Here is a 6234-nt window from a genome sequence, read left to right as displayed (position 1 = left end):
GGACGCCCTTGCAGCCGACAGGGCAGGATTTACCCCCCAAACCCCACAGGGCTCCGCTCTGGGGGCTGCAAACGGGGACCCAGCAAAGTAAAGCAGCAACTCCGGGCCCAGGGAGAATGGCAGCGGCAAACCGAGGCATCTGCCGCGGCAGCTCTGGGGGCTCCGGCTCTGCCGGCAGCCCAGCGACTGCCACCGCGCTCGTGTACATGTGCCTGTGCTCCCCCCTTCTCCTAATTGTTTCTCTTCATCTTTTTATGGTTGTTAATTGCTCCCTCCTCCGTTTACTGTGTTACTCCAAGTGCTGCTCTTAATTTGCCTCTCTTGCTGCAGGTGCTGGCTGTATTATTAACTTTTAATGTGGAGTGTTAGGGATCCGTGAGTTTGTTTTCCTTGTTACTGATGGATATTTAATTGGCGAGTCGCTGCCGGGGTGGCGGGGCCATCCAGCAGGAATCCAATGCAAATAAGATTTTACATTCTTCTGCTCCCTCACCGACTGCCAAATATTTTAAATAAACACACACAGTTGCGTCAATATATCCCCGAGTGCGAGGCTCGCAGGTGCACGCACGGCCCAGCCGCCAGCGCCCGCGGGTCTCTTCTGCAGCCCAGAACCAAACCGCGGCAGGATGAGCCCAAATCCAGCCCTGGAGAGGCCGGGTGAGAGTTTTGCTGGCAGGCACGACCCCGTCGGTGAGCACCCGGCATCCCGGCGGGCATCGCCACCGTCGGGCCCACTGAGCCAGCCCGGGCAGGGCAGCGCAGGGAAACAACTGCTTAATAACACTTTGCATTAATGTCCCGCAATGCAGACACTAATCAAGAGGCGGCATCTCCCATCCCAGCAGCGATTTAACCCTCCACCAGCCACACGCAGCCGCGTCCAGCCTCGGCGCGCCGGCCGGCGATCCCTCCCTCTGCACTCAAAGCCGGGTGCCGGGCTCCGAACCGGCCCAAATCCCAACTCCCAGCCCCAAATCCCGGCGCCTGTGGATCGGTGCCCACCTCCTGCGCCCCACGGCCATTGGTCTGGCACATCACGGTGCTGGCGGGGCTCAGCAGGAGCCCCCAGACCCCGGCCCCCACGCAGGGTGCATCCTTCCCGGCAGGGATGCCCCAGGGTGCCGGCTCCCCTGCCCAGGCTGGGAGATTGACAGCTGCCACTCAGCCACTTTCTGCCCGCATCTCCCCGAGCAGATGAATATTTATGTTTCTGTGCTGCTGCAGGACCCTTCTGCAGGTTCCCTCGCCGTTAACTATTCATGAAACACGAGGCAAAATGCTAATACTAATGGGAATGGCCCGTGGCAAGCGGCTCCTCCGGCACCGGCGTTGGTGACCCTCACCCTCCCGTGCCACCGCGGGGGCGAGCAGTGCTGGGAGAGGCGTGAAAACACAGATGTCTCCTTTCAGGCCTCATCCGTGGGGTTCTGGGGGCACCCAGGGGCTGGCAGGAGCGAGGGGGTGAATGCCAGGGGCCCCCCCTCGCAGTGTGATGGTGTGACTTTGGCCAGACCCTACAACCATCCCACACACCAGGTGCCCTCAGCCACCCCAGCACAACTCTGGAACAGCCCATTCCCCCACCCCCAGCACCAGCCAGCCCCGCAGCCCCAAGGTGCCCCCCCCTCCCCCTGTGCTCTGCTCGGCGCTGGGGAAACTGAGGCACAGAAGCGGGACTGTGGAGGGACTGGCAGCTGCTGGGGTCTGGCCCTTCGCCGACACCTCGCTCACCGGCTTAACCACAGCTCATGGCCCCGCAATACCATTAACGAGAGTGGCTGAGCTAATTAAACACCCGTTAGCGTTGCAGTCATTACTGAGGGTAATAAAAGCTGCCTCTGAGCTCCCTGGCTCCTCCGCCCGCAGCAGAGCTCCCTGCAGCGCCCATGGGTCCTCACCAGCACCCGTGGGCCCCACAGGCGGGACTGGGTCCCACGGGTGCTGGTGTACATGCAACACACGTGTGCTGTGTGTGCCCCTACCCCACGCTCATGACATCTGCCACCAGCCTGGGCCCAGTGGGGTCCCCAAAACGACTGTCCTGGCTGCGCCCCAGCCTCTGCTCCAACCTCAGCTCCCCTGGTGTCACCAAGCCCTTGGGGACCGGTGGGTGCCCACCCGTGCCCCAGGACCACAGCAAAGATAGAAGAGTTGTGTTTGTTGGTGACCCCGACAGCTGAGTGCTGAGCACTGATGCAAAGAGGAGGCAAGAAAAAACACCCAGAGAGATAAAAACCCAAATCTGCAAGCTGGTTCTGTCCACCATAACAAGATGGGCATAAAAAAAATCAATAAAGAGAGGAAAGCAGGAGGCTCACGTCTCCTCCTCGGTGCAGGTCACCCCAGCAGCGGCACCCGCCGTGCCCAAAGCTGGCTGTGGGCAGGGCTGGTGAACACCAAACACCGCGCTCGGGGCGGCCACGCTGCACCCACGCTGAAGCAAAGTAACACCTGCAACTCGTGGGTGAGGGCTGCATCGGGGGGCTGGAGAAGGCCTGGCTGCCGGCTGGCCGAGCCGGCGGAGAGGGGGGACTCATCCTGCACCCCCAGCACAGGCTGCAGCCCCTCACTCAAGGGGATCCTGCCTGCCGGGATGCTCTCACTCTGCCTGGCACCGTGTGGGCACTGTAATTCTGTTCTCAGCGAAGTTGCTCTTTCTGCTGCTAACGGGAGATTCCCCCTGGCTTTGGGGAGCCCAAATATTCGGGTACACATCAGCGAAACTGAGGCACGGAGCCACAGAGCAGTTTGGACTCACCCCTCCTGGCCATGGATGTCACCGGTCCTGCTGCTCCCCAGACAGCACCGGGCCCTGGGTCGGCTGCCCAGTGCCCCGGCCCTAACCGGTGTGCTCAGGTGTGTCTGTGACTGGGGCAACGAGAACCAATTACCCACCCAATTAATCCCAGCAGGGCTGCCCTGGTGCAGGTGGGCTCCTGCATGAGCTGTGCGCTGGGACCCCTCGGTCTCTGCCAGCTCTGGGGGTCTGTGCCCCTTTCGGGGGGATCCTTCTCCAGAACCAGCTCCCCAGCCGCTTGGCAAAGCAGAGCTGCGCACCCACCACAGCTTTGCTCCCCAGTTAGCTGGCTTCAAATCCTTGACCAGCACATATGCAATGAATTTAGAGGGCTCAGCTCCCACCCAGGTGGTTTGCTGGGAAGCCCTGCAGCAGCAGAGCTGAGGGTCTGGGGGCAACTGGGTCTGCAACTTCTTGCTCCCCAGAGCCTGAGGCTGCTGGTCCCGTGCTGGGACCCGGCTGCTGCAGGATCCCTTGGGGAGGAGGTGGAATTTGGGGAATATTTAAGCCCTGTCTGCAGCACCCCCTCGAAGCAGCCCGGAGTAGGGAGCTGTGTGGGCCCCTGGGAGCCAGGGAACTGGGATGGGAACTGGGAAGCGAAGGGACTCAGCTGGGGGCTGAGTGGCTGGGGACCACTCCCAGCCAGCACAAAGCAGGGGAGGCTCTTACATACGCTCAGGTGGCTCATTAATTTCCCATCCCCTCTAACGGGCTGGGCACTGAAGTGCAGAGACAGGAGGGATGAGTCCGATGGGACCCTGGGGACAGTCACCCTGGCGGGCTGTGGAGGTCCCTGCACTGTCCCCTCTGCTCCCTCCCTGTTGCTCTCCGAGCGCAGGAGCCAAAAATCAGGCGTCCCAGCTGCTGCCTTGGCTCACCGCTGTAACTGCATCCCCAATCTGTCGCCATGCGATGGGGACGCCGTCCTGCCATCTGCCTGCAACCCAGCCCCGTCCCCACACTGCAGGGACGAGCCCCGTTCATCCCTGCACCCCCCGCAGGCCCCTCCTGCCTGTCCCAGACCCAGAACTGGTCCCTCCGTGCCCGTGTTCACCCCTAACCCTGCCCGGCTGCTTTGCACGGGGGATTCCAGCCGTGCTGGGAAGCCCCGATGGGGCCAGCAGCCTGCGGGGAGCAACCAGCTTTGGTGGCAAAGCAGCATCTCTGCCTGCCCCGGGACCCCCAGCCCAGCCACCCCACTGGGAAGGGAGGTGAGCCTGAGGAGCATAGAGGGGATTAATGCAGGGTAGAGCCAGGGCTGGAGGAGGAGGAAGAGGAGGGAGGAGGCAGCCTGGCTCCTTCCCACGCTCCCTCTTTCCCACTGGAGACGCGGCAAAGGCAGCGGCAGCACTTGCACATCCCAGCTCACCTTCCCGGGATGTTTGATCTTGGCAAAGCCTTGGACTGAGGCAGCTCCCACCTCTTTCCACCCCCCCCCCCCCCCCAGGCTTTTCTTAGTTTAAACACATGGACGCATGAAAAATAAATGTTGCTCGGGAAAGACAGCAGCAGAGGGCTGGGAAGCAATTAGCATCCAAAGAGGCATAATTAGTGCTCAGAATGCAAGCAGCAGAGAAGAAATAAAGTAGCATTCGGATGCAATCAGGGTCGTGCCTGAATTACAAACCGTTAACTGAATTGCTAATTAAGCACAGTGTGTGAATCACGTCTTATTAAGGGCTCGGCGCAGTCCCTGCCATGGGGGGCTGTGGTGGGACGGGGAGGTGATGTGGCTCACGGGGGTGGCTGGCACGGGATGGGGATTTCATGTGGCACGGTGTGATCTGCAGCAGCAGGAGGGTTGGATCCTTGGCGTCGTGGAGCGGTCCTCAGCACTGCCATTCACCCGGGAGGGTAACTGCAATGTGCAGAGCACCAGGTTTTGGGGGAAAGTCCCCAGCAGCCACCGTGCTTGCTCTGGGCATGTCTGTGCCCATGGCAGGGCCGTGGCACGCAGGGCAGCGGCTGCTCCTCTGGCAGTTAATTAGCGGTAATTAGAAGGATTTGCCTCATTTTAGCAGATTTTAGCAAATATTTGCCCCGGGGAGCGCTGGCGTGCCGGCTCCCCGCAGACGACGCTGGCTCTTGTGGGGATGGAGCTGGATGAGCCAGGATGGGAAAGGGCAGGAGCCGTGTCTGGCCCCCAGTGTCCCCCGTGGTCACCCTGGCTGTCACCTTCGCATCCCCCTTCCACGCAGGGGAGAAGGCAGGCTCCCAAGGGGGGCCAATTCCCTTGGGGGAACCCCCCCAGAACATCCCCCCCACACACTGCATCCTTCCAACCCACAGCCCCACGTCCCCGGTGGGGTGGGGGCCCCCCCATTTCTCAGCCCAGCAGCAGCTCGGTGCCTGCAGAAACACACCGTGCAGCAAGTGCACAGAGAGCCCAATCCATGGCAGGAGACAGGATTAATTATTCACATTTTATCAAATTCAGACACATTGTTATAAAGGTCTAACAAGCTCCTGCTTTGCCCAGGGGGGCAGCTACCCTTGCTGCCTTCCCTTTTGCTTTCTAACCCTTTCTCTTTTTTTCCTCAGGATTGTTTTTATCTTCACCTTCTCGTTTCCTTTCTTTTCTCCCCAGCGTTTCAGCAACGCTCCTCCCCGCCGCATCTCCATGTGCCTGTGTCCTTGCCGGGTGCCCCGATATCCCTCTGCAGCAGGTGCCGAGCTGCTAGGGATGCACCGCAGCCCTGGTCCAGCCACGCTGGGCTCACCAAGGGCCGGGATCCCCCCGACTTTCCCTGGAAGGCGAGCGGCAACCCCGGCAGCTCCTGGTCTCCAGCCTGGTGAGCTCCTCGCCGGCGCTGGGATGAAAGGCAGACGGCTTCGCTTGAAGCCTCGCAGTGAGGAAAGGTCTTCGGAGCACTGCGGCGATCAAAGGGAGCTCTTCATCTATTTTAATAAGTCTCCACCAAGGCGTTGCAGTTGGTTCAGCAGGAGGAAGGGGCTTTCCGGAGCAGATCAAAGCCCCACCTGAGCGTCAAAGGAGCCGGGGGACTTGGAGGGAGGAGAGGAAGAGGAAGGAGGGGAGGAAGGGAGCAAGGGCTGGGAACAAAAGGAGATGGAGAGGCTAGAGATGTGGCTCCAAGCGCTGGTTGGAGACTCCACTCAGAGCTTTGGGCAGGAGCAGAGTGTCAGGGGAAAGCGATTGCGGAGCAATGAGGGAGAGTCTGAGCCCCCTGGCCACCATGGCAGCCAAGAAAAATCCGGGCTGGTGCCTGTCACCGTGCTCAGCACCACCATCCCGTCCCAGCTGCCTCGAATCCGGCACCCCAGAGTATCCCTAGGAGCAAGCAGAGGTGGAGGGGGCTGGGGGGGTGAGGCTGGGCGAGAAGGGCAGCTGGCAGGGACACGGGCAATGTCCCCGCTTGCCATGAGGCAGAGCCACGGGGACACTCCTGGGAAGGGACAACTAAAGGGTGTCGCCG

Source organism: Tyto alba, unplaced genomic scaffold (assembly GCF_018691265.1).
Source record: "Tyto alba isolate M040663 unplaced genomic scaffold, T.alba_DEE_v4.0 Super-Scaffold_20, whole genome shotgun sequence".
Classification (NCBI taxonomy): domain Eukaryota; kingdom Metazoa; phylum Chordata; class Aves; order Strigiformes; family Tytonidae; genus Tyto; species Tyto alba.
The sequence above is the reverse complement of the archived record's forward strand: the minus strand, read 5'-3'. Positions refer to the sequence as shown.